The sequence below is a fragment of the Adiantum capillus-veneris genome, chromosome 1, assembly GCF_014529385.1.
Source record: "Adiantum capillus-veneris isolate H3 chromosome 1, ASM1452938v2, whole genome shotgun sequence".
Lineage (NCBI taxonomy): Eukaryota > Viridiplantae > Streptophyta > Polypodiopsida > Polypodiales > Pteridaceae > Adiantum > Adiantum capillus-veneris.
The window spans coordinates 126,739,711-126,753,301 of NC_140931.1; positions in this window are offsets into that span (position 1 = coordinate 126,739,711).

Below are 13,591 nucleotides of genomic sequence, written 5' to 3' on the forward strand. Positions count from 1 at the left end.
GAATATGGACAATAGTCGACAGGTTTAGCAAGCAAGCACATTTTATTCCTGTCAAAAAGACTATTAAGGCACATCAAATGGCAACTCTCTTCATATCTCAGATTTTCAAACACCATGGATTACCCACATCCATCGTGTCAGATAGAGATCCTAGAATGACCAGTAATTTCTGGAAAGGTCTCTTTGAAAATCTAGGAACAAGATTGAATTTCTCTTCGGCCTATCACCCACAAACGGATGGCCAAAGTGAGATAGCCAATCTTACGATACTCGATCTACTCAAGACTTATGTTACCGAAGTAGATCAACGCACACAATGGGAAAAGTATTTACCACTAGTAGAGTATGCCTACAATAATACTGTACATACTTCTACGGGCAAAGCACCTTTCGAGATCATAGAAGGAAGACCTAAAAGTCCCTTGCTACTGAAAGTACATGGGAAAATCTTCGCCACCCATGAGTATAGCCGTGACCTACAAGAATCTTTTCAAAAGATTAGGGAGGCTATAGCCATCTCTCAACAAAGGCAAAAAGCTGCTGCTGATAAGCACAGAAGAGCCTTAATGTTCAAAGAAAATGATTGGGTCTTACTCAAGTTTCCTAAGGCTCGATTAAGGCAAACGACGGGCAAAAATCCTACGGGCCATCAAAAGTATTATGCTAAACTAGCAAAAAGATACTATGGTCCTTTCCAAATCTTGAAGCCTATCAATGAGACGGCTTATCAACTCAAGTTGCCCAACCATTGGCTTATACACAATGCCTTTCATGTAAGCTTACTTAAGCCCTACAAAGGAGAGCCACCAATTGAACCAATTATTGAAGACCCTCCCGAAGTTGAAGACCAAGAAGAGGTGCTACAACCCGAAGCTATCCTTCGGCATACGACATGGTAAGATTATCCGACGGTATCTTATTAAGTTCAAAAATTATCCTTTTGAAGATGCTAAATGGATGCAAGGAGTACAACTTAAGGATAGTATGAACCTTGTCAATGCTTACAATGCTACATTAGAGTAAGCAAATGTACAAATTTCTTTTAAATAACTCATGTTTTTGTCTTATATGACTAGTCCTCTTTTTAATTGTGCACAAAATTTAACTAGTATGCATGCTTAGAATCATGTTTGTGATGACGATGTCTCTCAAACACCAAGTAGAATTTGTCACTCTACTTTGGGAGAATAAAATGGACTAAAGAGCAGACATGCTTGCGGCAGCTATGTCTCCCAAGCACCAAATGGATTAGTCATCCATCTTGGAAAGATGTCATAGGGTAAAAAGGGATCCTTTACCCGCTAAGTACAATTGACTAATGACTAAGACTTTATCTTTTCTACCTCATAGTCGAGGACGACTATGATTTCAAGAGAGAGGTAATGTCATAAACTCTAATATCTAACTAACCCAAATGATTTTCTCATATTAAATTGATCACTTAATGTGGGAGAATAAACGGGAACAAGTGTTAAGATATAGGTATGTGCTTATAGATCTATCTCAACACGGGGCCAATGGTAAAGGGTCCCAAAAGGGAGATGGTCTATCAAAGAGCAAGGCTAACCAATGGAGCATAAGACCTTAGGGTTAGCTTCATTGAAGACCTCCAATAAATGTGTGTAAAAGTCCTTTGACCTTAAGTAAGCTAGGGCTGAGCTTGAGGTGGGAACCCGGCCCAAGCTCGAGGTGCTTGTCATGCTTGAGGTGTTTTTCATGCTTGAGGTGCTTGATTAAGATGCTTGAGGTGCTTGACTGGCTCCATGCTTGAGGTGCTTGACTTGCTGCATGATTAAAGTACTTGAGGTGCCTTGAGAAGCTTGCCTGAGATGCTTGTGGGAACACCCCCTAGTTCAAGTGCTTTGTTATGCTTGGTGAGTAAGGTGCTTGATGTCCTAAAAGTCAAAAGCATTCCTACAAGAGGGGGGGCGAGCCCTTTTCCTAGGGGCTAGAGAGAGAACACCCACTCACACACACAAGGGAAGCCCAACTTGAAGAGGCAGCAAGGACACATGTCAGGCCCCTACCCATGTTACCTTCATGTGTTGCTTGAAGCCTATTGGCTAGGCTTCAAAGGGGTCCAATGATAAATTACATGAATTATCTAATTGTTTTAGCATTTATCAAGTCCTCTCTCTCAAAGGGGAAAGGGGGACACTTGTCCCAAGGCTATCCATGTTGCTTGTAATGGCTCTTGCTTGTGATTGGCTAGGCCTGGAGGGGTCCAATGAGCTTCAGGCATGAGCTACAAGGGGGGGTCGACCCAAGCAAGCTAGGGGGGTGCTTAGGGGGTATACTCACCCACACACACTCACAAGCACTCTCATTGTGTGATATGCAAAGTGCAAAGAGCTCCCTCTCCAAGCAAGTAGAGGTTGAGAGCCTACACCAACACTCTTGGCTATGGAGTGCAAATCCAACCAAGAGCCATGCTTCAATGCTTAAGCTTGCCATATCCTTCTTCTTCATCACTATGCTATTATGTATGCTAGCAACAAGAGTATGATAAGTGAGGAACTAATTCTTTCTCCTACGAAATGTTTCTTCTTCCTCTTCCCTACCCTCATTCCCTGCTAGCTCTCTCCACCTTCGAAGGTGTTTGAGGTCTTGGGACTGAGGCTTGGGATAGTTAAAGCTTTCTTCAAGTTTATGTTATGTTTGTGGTGCATGAAGCCTTCCATCTTCATGGCATCACCTAGGTCACAAGGAACACAAAGACTGTATTGTAACAACTCTCTCTTTATGGGAGAAATCATAATACAAATGCCTATTGGAGGGGGGACCGGCTCCACATAAATCCGGTCCTCAATTGTTGTCATGTTCTCTAAACTCTCTCTCTTGCAAAAGTATTGTCTATGCCAAGTTAACTAATTGCTATGATTATGTTGCTATCTTCAATTATGTCTACCGGCTATGCTCACAAAATCATTTCTTGAAAGTACTCTCATTAAATTCCTCTATTCTCAAATTGAATAGGCAAATTCCATTACAATCCTCTTTTGGAGCTTCGATGGTGGAAGCCCTAGGAGTCTCATTGCAAGTATTCTTCTTGGGGCAAGAACGATAATCATGTCCTTGCTCCCCACACTTGAAACACTTATGGTCCTTGCAAAAAGCTTCAAGCTCTTCAGGAGAGAGTTTGTTTTTACCTTTGTAAACTCCCTTCTCCTTGGATCGATTGTTTTTGTTGTTGGAATTGACTTGGGAAGTATTTTGAACATTGGTTTTCCCTTTGCATCATTTTTGTCTTTGTTTTCCATGGGCTTGATGTTGGGGTATAAAGCCCAATGTGGTCGCCCAGGTAAGTGGGCGGGCCGCCAGGTATGTACACATATTCTTTGTAAAAACCTAATAAGAACTCACTATGCTCTACACATTACAGTAGAGCGAGTTCACCATATCGTCGTGCTCTTCTTCTCGCACTCTCTCTCGCGTCGCACTTCCGCTCGTACTCTTTCAACTGGTATCAGAGCTCAGATCGAGGCTCGGGGCAGCACTGCAGGAGGCTAGAGTCACCAGCTCAGATTGGAGTGAAATTCGACAGGCAAAGACACGGCCCCAAATCTCGTGGGTCAGCCCGAAGGGCTTGGTGTTGTCAGAATTTCATTCTGAGGTCATCTCGGCCACCGTTCGGCTTCGACAAAGGTCTGCGCAGGCCATTTTCGACTACGTGGTCTCGGCGGGTGCAGATCCGACTCTGCAAATTTGGGGTTTTCGGCCTACGACTGCAGGTGCTGAGGATATCGACACTTCCATAGTGTTGATTTGTGGCTATCTACACATCGAAGGACGGCTCACAGTTCTTGGAGGCGTGTCACATACGACACGGGCGCATCTACACACAGAGTGTAGGCGACATCCACTAGTTCATCAGGTAGCTTGTGTTTGCTGCTTGATATTCCAGATTTCATCCTGACATTGCAGGTACTTCCACATGGGATGTATTGTCAGAGATGATGTATGTTTGTTGAGGGTTTGTTGGCTGTGAGTCACGCAGCAAACAACCGCCGCAGCGGTTACAACATACAGTGGGAAATTTGTGGATGCATGACTTTGTGGGAAGTCTATGTACTGTCATATTTACTGCAGCCTTTGTTGAGGGTCGAGTGAGGTTTTATTGAGCTGGGGGATTCTCGAATGTTGAGATCCTTTCGGTGATACAGGTCTTGGAGCGATCCCTCGAGCACCCTTAGATAGGCAGCTAGGATGTATTGACTGTGAGTTAGACAGTTGGGATTGCATCTTTGCTTTACTGCCGTTGAGGAATTGTCGTAGTCTATGCTTATAGGACAGTGAGAGGACAGTGAGAGACAGTACAGGTGCAGGACAGGTTTACCCGCAGCTTACAGTGTAAGAGAGAAAGTGTTTTTTGAGTTGTTTTTTGGTCTGTTTTTTAGTACACCAGAGCCATTTTACAAAGGAGACTCTGCCAAAATTTCTGCAAAATCTGAAGCTTTCTTGGTTCATTTGATAGGTTGATATTGGTTCAGAGGTTAGTTTACAGGGGAAACTCTGCCGAATTTTTCCCAGAAAAGTAAACTACTGTGAAGCGTAGCCATGGCTGGATCACAGTACACTGCTCTTTACAATATCAAGAAGCTGGATGGAACCAATTTCCCATTGTGGAAGAAGCAGATTTGGCACGTGTTGGTACAAAAGAAGCAGATAAAACCTATAAAGCTCAAGGGGATAAAACCAGAAGATATGGACGAAGATGAGTGGAGCGAAATGGATGAATTGGCACTTTCTACCATCATGCTGACTTTGGCAGAATGCGTTTACTTCAATGTAGCAGACAAGATGTCGGCTTATCAAGCATGGTTAAAGCTGAGTGATCTTTATGAGAAGCAGAGTACAGCTTCACAGGTATACTGGCTTAAGAAGCTTGTTGACTTGAAGATGAAAGAAGGGACACCTATGTCCAATCATCTGAATGAATTCAACACAATCTATAGTCAGTTGTCAGCTCAAGGTGTCAAGTTTGATGAACCTGTTAGAGCTATGTTCTTGTTGATCACATTGCCGGAAAGTTGGGACACTTTTCGCACAGCTTTGAGTAATTCTGCACCTCCAGATGGTTTGAACATAGCAGGTGTAGAAGGAAGTCTGCTTACTGAAGAAACCAATAGAAAGACAATGGACAAAGGCAAAGGAATAGCCTTAGTTGTCAGGGGAAGGACCAAAGAAAAGTACAAAGGTGGAAAGAGGAATCAGTCTCATAGCAAGTCCTGCAGTGCTAAAGGAAAGAGTGACATAGAATGCTACCATTGTGGCAAGAAGGGTCACATGAAAAGAGACTGCAGAAAATGGAAAGCAAAAAAAGGCAAAGAGAAAGCTGAAGACCATGGTGAGAAGGACAAGTCCTTAGTGAAGATTCAAGAAATAAATGTGACAAACACTGTTGCAGAGGATGATAGTTTAGTGTCAGGAGACATCTTCTTCTTGAAGAATACAATGGACTCAGCTCTTCTTACAACATCTGATGGAAATGCACTGAGTGACTGGATTATAGACTCAGGGGCATCACTTCATGTGTCTCCAAACAAGGAGTGGTTTACCTCTTATGTGACCACTAAAGATCATGTTTGGCTAGGCAATGGGCATACATGTGAGATCTTAGGTGTTGGAGACGTTCAATTGAAGTTTCAGAATGGCTCTTCTTTCACGCTGAAGAATGTGAGACATGTTCCCGCAATTACAAAGAGCTTGATCAACACACGTTTACTTGATGATGCTGGCTACGTGACCGCTTTTGGACAGAACATGTGGAAGATATCCAAGGGTTCTATGACAGTAGCACATGGAGTAAAGTGTGGAGGACTTTACATGATTTATGTATCAAATGTCTCTAAAAATGTAATCAATGTAACCGAGCAGCCGAACGTTTCTTTGTGGCATAGCCGGTTAGGACATATGTCCAAGAAGGGAATGGAAATCTTGTCTCGTTCTGGTTATTTGCCTGGCTTTTCATTTAATGATTTTGAATTCTTTGAACATTGTCTTTATGGTAAGCAAACACAACAGCCACATAAGCAAAGAAGCGGAATGGAAATCTTGTCTCGTTCTGGTTAGTTGCCTGGATTTTCATTTAATGATTTTGAATTCTGTGAACATTGTCTGTATGGTAAGCAAACACAACAGCCACATAAGCATAGAAGCAGTAGAAGAGATACACAGTTGGCACTCGTTCATAGTGATTTGTGTGGACCTATGCCTAACCTATCTCTAGGGGGAGCTTCTTACTTTATGACATTTATAGATGATTACTCGAGGAAAGTATGGGTTTTCTTTCTCAAGAACAAGGATGAAGCGTTTAGTGTTTTCAAAACGTTTGTGACACTTGTGGAGAATCAGAGTGGCAAGAAGCTTAAATGCTTACGCACTGACAATGGTGGAGAGTATGTTTCAAAGGCCTTTCAGGACTTTTGTGAGTCAAAAGGTATAAAACGTGAACTTACTGCTCCTTACAATCCTCCTCAAAATGGTGTTGCTGAGAGGATGAATAGGACCATACAAGAGAAGGTCAGAAGTATGTTGTCTAATGCACAGCTGCCAAATGGGTTTTGGGCTGAAGCTATATCAACAGCTATTCATCTTGTAAATAGATCTCCTAGCAAGGTTTTGCAGAAGGATTCAGTGCCAGAGATGGTATGGTCAGGCAAAATGCCCTCATACAAGCATCTCAGAGTCTTTGGCTGTGAGGCATATACTCACGTTCCAAAGGAATTTAGGAACAAACTTGAGCCAAAGAGTAGAAAATGCATCTTTCTAGGCTATGGTAATTCTGGTGAGATGGGGTACAGACTCTGGGATCCCGAATCTAGAAAGGTTGTCCGCAGCAATGATGTTCACTTTAATGAATCCAAATATCATTCTAAACCAGAGAGGGTTGAGGAGATTAGAAGAGTTGTCTTCCAAGAAGATGGACCTGCACATGCAAGACAAAATGTCAAGGCTCAAGAGGAGCAAGGACAGGATAGAGTGGAACCACAGGTTGTGGCTGAGCCTGGAGCCACCTATTGTGCGTAGATTTGGACGTGTCACGCGACCTCCTGATAGGTTTGTTCCATCTATGAATTATGTCATGTTGACTGATTGCAATGAGCCTTCATGTTATAAGGAAGCAGTGCAAATGAAGGACTCCGGGAATTGGCAATTGGCCATGCAGTCAGAGATGACAGCTCTGCATAAAAACCAGACATGGAAGCTAGTTAAATTACCATGGGGCAAAAAGGCTCTACCCTGTAAATGGGTTTACAGGTATAAGATCACCGCTCATGATAGTCAGCCAAAGTACAAAGCAAGGCTTGTTGCCAAGGGCTTTAAGCAAGAACAAGGCATTGACTTTGATGAAGTCTTCTCTCCGGTGGTCAAGATGACTACATTGAGATGCTTTCTTGCATTGGTTGCCATATTAGATTTGGTGTTTCACCAAATGGATGTCAAGAAAGCGTTCTTGCATGGTGATTTAGATGTGGAAATTTACATGCAGCAGCCAGAAGGGTTTGTTGAGAAAGGCAAGGAAGATTGGGTATGCCAGTTGTTAAAGAGTCTTTATGGCTTAAAACAATCACCGAGGGCATGGTACCATAAATTCCACAAGTTTATGCTTTCTCAAGGCTACAAACGTAGTGAGTTTGATCATTGTCTATATACAAAGAAGGCTAAGGATGGCAGTTGGCTGATCCTTATTTTGTATGTGGATGACATGTTGATTGCTGGCAAGCACTTGGAAGAAATTTCAGCTTTGAAGTCAAAGATGGCAAAATCGTTTGACATGAAAGACATGGGTGAGGCAAGTCATATACTTGGTATGCGCATTGAGAGAGACAGATCAAAGAAGTTGATTTGGTTATCTCAAACAGAGTATATTGACAAGGTTTTGCAACGTTTCAATATGGAGAAGGGAAAGGCACTAAGTGTTCCATTGACACCATATGTGAAACTTAGCAAACAAGATTGTCCAGTGTCTGAAGAAGAACAGGCTGAAATGGATAAGATTCCATATGCGTCTGCAGTGGGTAGTTTGATGTATGCAATGATTGCTACTCGCCCAGACATTGCATTTGCAGTGGGAGTAGTAAGTCGATACATGTCAAACCCAGGCAAGAAACATTGGGAGGCAGTGAAAGGAATATTGAGATACCTGAAAGCTACAAAGAGTATGCGTATATGCTATGGGAGTCAGGAGCTAAGTGTAAAGGGTTTTACAGACTAAGATTATGCAGGTGACTTAGACAATTGAAGGTCTACGTCAGGGTATGTCTTTACATTGGCTGGTGGAGCAGTATCATGGCGTTCTAGATTACAAGATTGTGTTACTCAGTCTACTACAGAGGCTGAATATGTTGCAACATCAGAGGCATGAAAAGAATCAATTTAGCTTAATTGACTAGTAACAGATTTGGGAATCAAAGAAGAGATGCCTGTGTTATATTGTGATAGTCAAAGTGCTATACAATTGGCTCGCAATCCAGTTTATCACTCAAAGACAAAGCATGTGGATGTGAAGTATCATTTTATCAGGGAAATTCTCGAGGATAAGCAACTTCAGCTTGTCAAAGTGCACACCACAGAAAATCCTGTTGATCTACTTACAAAAAGACTTCCCTCAGAGAGCTTTGCACATTTTCGCAAGCAGTTAGGTGTAGGGTAGTACATCACTTCTCTACATCTCTTGTATATTAGCTTGTATAGTAGCTTCTCTCACACTTAAAGTACCACATTGGACTTTAAGTGGGAGGTTGTTGGGGTATAAAGCCCAATGTGGTCGCCCAGGTAAGTGGGCGGGCCGCCAGGTATGTACACATATTCTTTGTAAAAACCTAATAAGAACTCACTATGCTCTACACATTACAGTAGAGCGAGTTCACCATATCGTCGTGCTCTTCTTCTCGCACTCTATCATGGCAATTGAAGTTTAAGTTAATGCAGATTCAATGTATTGGATTGGATAACTACAGCTAAAGGGACAAAAATGAAGTGGATGCATGAACCTGAAGTGCTCACTTGTGGAGCGTGTCGGTCTTTTTACATTAGTGATCGGAGTTACGGTTACCAAGATATTGCCATATTAAATTTCATCGAGGACAAGTTTCGTATCAATCTAGTCGCCTCGATTGGTGTGCCATCTAGGAAGTTTACACCCTTAGCACGGTTTGTACACGTTCTATGTAGCTTGAGAAGTATAAAGGAATTACCAGGTTGTCAGATCGAGTCCGAGTTCATGAGATAATATGGCTTGAGGGCGGTGTCAGCTGCCGGCACGGCTGAGCAAGATGAATTTTGGAATCCGGATGATATTGTCAGTCAAGGGCTGCTGAAAATCGAAAGCCGCGCTAAGAAATTCTGTGGCCGGTGTGCAGGCTAGATGCCGTAATGGGCAATGCCTTAGCCAATATGTATACCAAATGTGGTGCCGTTACAAAAGCACAAAAAGTTCTTGATGAGGTCTTTGTCCAAACTGTCGTCTCATGGAGCATATTGATTGTGGGATATGCCTAGCTTGTTAGGGGCTACTCGAGAAAGATGTCGTACTTGGCAATGCTTTGTACAATATGTATACCAAATGTGGTGCCCTTATAAAGTGGTTATGTGACCCGAGTTAAAGCCAATGGCAATGGCCGCCCAAGTTAAAGCCCATGGGATGGCCACCCACTTGATAAATCAAAATGGGGTGTGAATAGGAAAAGAAAAGTGAGGGCATGGCGTGTAGGCGACGAGCAAGGTGCAAGGAGGAAGAAAGGGATCGTGCTGGCTTGGGGGAGCTCGGATGAGCTTGCATCAAAAGAAAGAACCACTCGGCATCCCAAGGTGCTCAATTTGAGGTCCACTCCCGGTGTTTTTTTGGGCGCTCGACATCCAACAGCCTACCACATCATCAAGGGGGTTTACACGCCCCCTAGCAACGATGGTGCCGTCATTGCTTAGGGGGAAGAGGGGCATTAGGAAAAGTTTGGACTCAAAAATGGGCCTTGTAAGAATTGTTGATGTGGCATAGCTTTCAAAAAGTAGGGATCGGTAAATTTTTTGCAAATAAGATCCAAACTTGTCGGAGGTTGGATATTTAGAATCTACTCTTCAAATGCTATCTATTGATATATAGCATGCATGTATCGTACATTGCCTTCATGTAGATCTAGAAAAAGGTGATTTTAGATTACCGTAATGGTAACAAAACCTAGCTGATTGAAAAAAAATGGCATAACTTTCATAGAAGTCATCCAAACTTTTCGGACCTTGGCTCTTTAGAATCCATTTTTCAAGAAATTTCCAATGATAGGTCATATCATGGGGTTCTAAGCAATATTTAGAGGGGTCTACCGGGTTGCTTTCTTTTGTACAACTTTGATGATGTGGCACTCTTAAAAGGCCCAAAAATGAGTTCAAAATTTTCCTAATGGGTTTAAAAAAAAACGGGGGCACAAGGAGGTAACGTGTGGGGATAAGGTATTAAGGAAGGGAGGGTAATGAAGGAATTGAGCTTGGCAAAGAAAGGAGAGGAGCTCCGCTTGGGAGCTCGGCTTGGCGAAGGCAAGGAAGGTGGAGAGCGGTGATGAAGGTAATGAGAGCTCGGCAAAGAGAAAGAAGAAGGCTTGGAGAAGGGAGCTCAGCTTGGTGACGGCGAGTCGGAGCTCGGCAAGAAAGAAGGAGGTCGGCAAGGCGGGGAGAAAGGTATTGAGCGAAGGCAAAGAAGCAAGGCTTTGGCGAAGGCGAGTCAGAGCTCAGCTTGGAAAGGAAGCGGCTCTCTCTTTCTCTCTCTTTGTTGGACCATGAGGCAAGCTAGGTCTATCTCTCACTCCAATAGATCTCTCTCTCTCTCTCTCTCTCTCTCTCTCTCTCTCTCTCTCTCTCTCTCTCTCTCTCTCTCTCTCTCTCTCTCTCTCGGGACCGTGATGCAACAAAGGGAAGGCTTATTGAGGTAACGAAGTTGGAGCTCGGCTTGGCGAAAGCAAGAAGGGAGATCAGCAAGGTGGGAAGAAGAAAGATCTTGGGTCCACTCTCTCTCTCTCGCCCTCGACCTCAACCAAGCTCGGCAAGAGCAGGAGGAATCTCGACAAGGTAACGAGTCGGAGCTAAATAAGAAATGGATAGAATGTTGAGATTAATCGGCAAGCAAGGGATAGGAGTATGAGGTTAAGAAGCAAGAAAAAGAGCCATAAGGCAAGAAGGTGAGACGATAACCTCTCTCTACCGTATTTGGGAATTACAACGACGCTAGATAGGGGATTTTTTCCCAATACTTCCTTCCTAATTAGCTTCAAAAGGCTCTAATGGCAGGCATAAAAATTGCAGTCTTGGTCTAATTGAGAGCATTAAACTCTCTTAACTCTATTAGTGCCATTAACGGCAAACATTTGTATTTGAATTCCACTTTGGCTAGTTATTAGCAACTTAAAACATCCAGGTTGTCAACTATAAGCATGTACGGTGTCGTCGCTGTCTTTTGCTTTGTGTTGCGCATCTTGTCTCTCTTATTTCCCAGAGCGAGCAGTCCGGTGCTGACCTAGCTCACCTCGCAAACCCATTATCCTCGACAAAGTGAATTGTTGTATGCACCTGGTGATTGGCTACTTTTACGGTTTGAGAAGGCAAGGTTAAAGAAGATGAAGGGCACGGAATTTTTGTTTTTAAAGCTCAGCATACGTTACCATGGGTCTTTTCAAGTACTTGATAAGATCACCGATGTTGCTTATAGGCTGAAATTTCTTGATACTTGGAAGGTTCATAATGTGTTTCACGTGAGTCTTCTAAGACCCTTTGTGATGCACCAGAAGATATGCCAGATGAGGATGAGTGGGATAATTCCACTCTTCTCTCCTTGACTCACACTTTAGGACAAAGCTCACACTTTACAATCCTCCCCTTGAGGTTTGGACTACGACAAAATACTGAAGATGCATTATCCACACAGGATGATAAGCTGGTATCAACACAGGATGGTAAAATCCACACAGGCTGACAAAATCCACACACACGATGATAATATCCACACAAGAAAATAAAAAAGTCCTCCCCTACAAGTAGAGAGACTGAATCTTCAAAGTACATCTTCATAAAAGACAAGGTTGGTCTCTCCTTTGTCTTGTTCGTCTTCTACCATGTGAGCTGATCCTTTGTTAGGTCTCTTGCCTTTGTTTCTTCTGCTATTGCTTCTATTACTGCTGTTTTTCCACTGCTACTGCCTCCATTTGAGTAGCATCAAAAAGGAGGGTGTCCCTTCTTACCACATTTATTGCAAGGATTGTTTGTGTAGCAGTCCTTCGCTACGTGTCCCACTCTTCCACATTCATAACACTTTCTTCTGGTTGATGATGTCGATGGCGAATATCTTTCCCTTGAGGATGTTGTGATAAAGGATCCTCCTGATGGATGTAATGAACCTTTTTGCTTTCTTTCTTCTTCTTGGACTGAGTTGATGACATCTTGAAAAGGTGGAGCCGATTCTTTTTCTTCAATAATTGTGATTAAGTGGTCATAAGAAGGTGGAAGTGCACTTAATAGTATGGCCACTTTGTCATCTTTGTAGACATGTAGTAGTGTTAGTGTGTATACGCGCTTCACCAAGGGCACTTTTCTCCCGCTGGGTTTTTCCCCTTGGACATCTGGTGTGAAAGGACACCTTATCTCTTAGGGTCTCATATAAGCTTTGTAGCTCTGAGTTTGTATATACTCTATTATTCTAATACAGAGAGATAGACTACAGAGATCTCGTACACAAGCTCTGTGTCTTCTCCTTCTCCATCTTCTTCCTACTATGAGTTGCTATCTTCCTTCTGTTTCCTGTTTCATCATCTTCAACAATTGGTATCAGAGCAAGGTGATTTCTAGAGCCTCTACTTGCGTTTTCGCGTTCGCGCGCGCAGTCGCAGTTTTGAGGCAGTTTTCGAAAAATTTGCTCGTGGGAGCATCCTCGACGTTCTGGGAGTATTCTGAGCAGGTGACCTGCGGTTTTACCCCCCTTTTGAATCCGTTCGAGCCCTCAGAATTTTTTTCTGAGCAGCGTAGCAGAAGTTACTTTTCGGAGGCGTTTAGATAAAGAGGGTGTGCTTTTTGACATATTTTCTTTAGGTAAACAGTTCTTTTAGGAAGCAGCTTGTCTTAGCTTTGTGCAGAGATTTTGTGTAGAGTTTTGCTTGCATTGGAGAGGAGATTTGTGAATCGCTTGGAGGTTCTTTTGCTCTCTTGTGTGCATCCACATTATGGCTCAATCTATGGAGAAAGAGATTTTTGGTGCGTTTACATCCGAAGACAAATTGGATGGTACCAACTATTCTCTTTGGTCTTTTATGGTCAAAAATGTTTTGGTTGGTAAAGGATTTTGGGATTATGTATCTGGAGATGAAGTTCGTCCAGGTAGCATTGCACCTACCACGCCTGGTCGTGGTGCAACTGTTGGTGCGCGACCCTCACAAGTCACTCCAGAGAAAAAGAAATGGGATACTAAAGATGCACAAGCTATGGCTGTGATTGCCTTAACCATAAAGAGGACAATCACACCACATATCAGATCTTGCAGAACTTCTGAGGATGCTTGGAACACTCTGCAAGCTATGTTTGGAGGAAGAAACGCTGCTAGAATAGAGTTTTT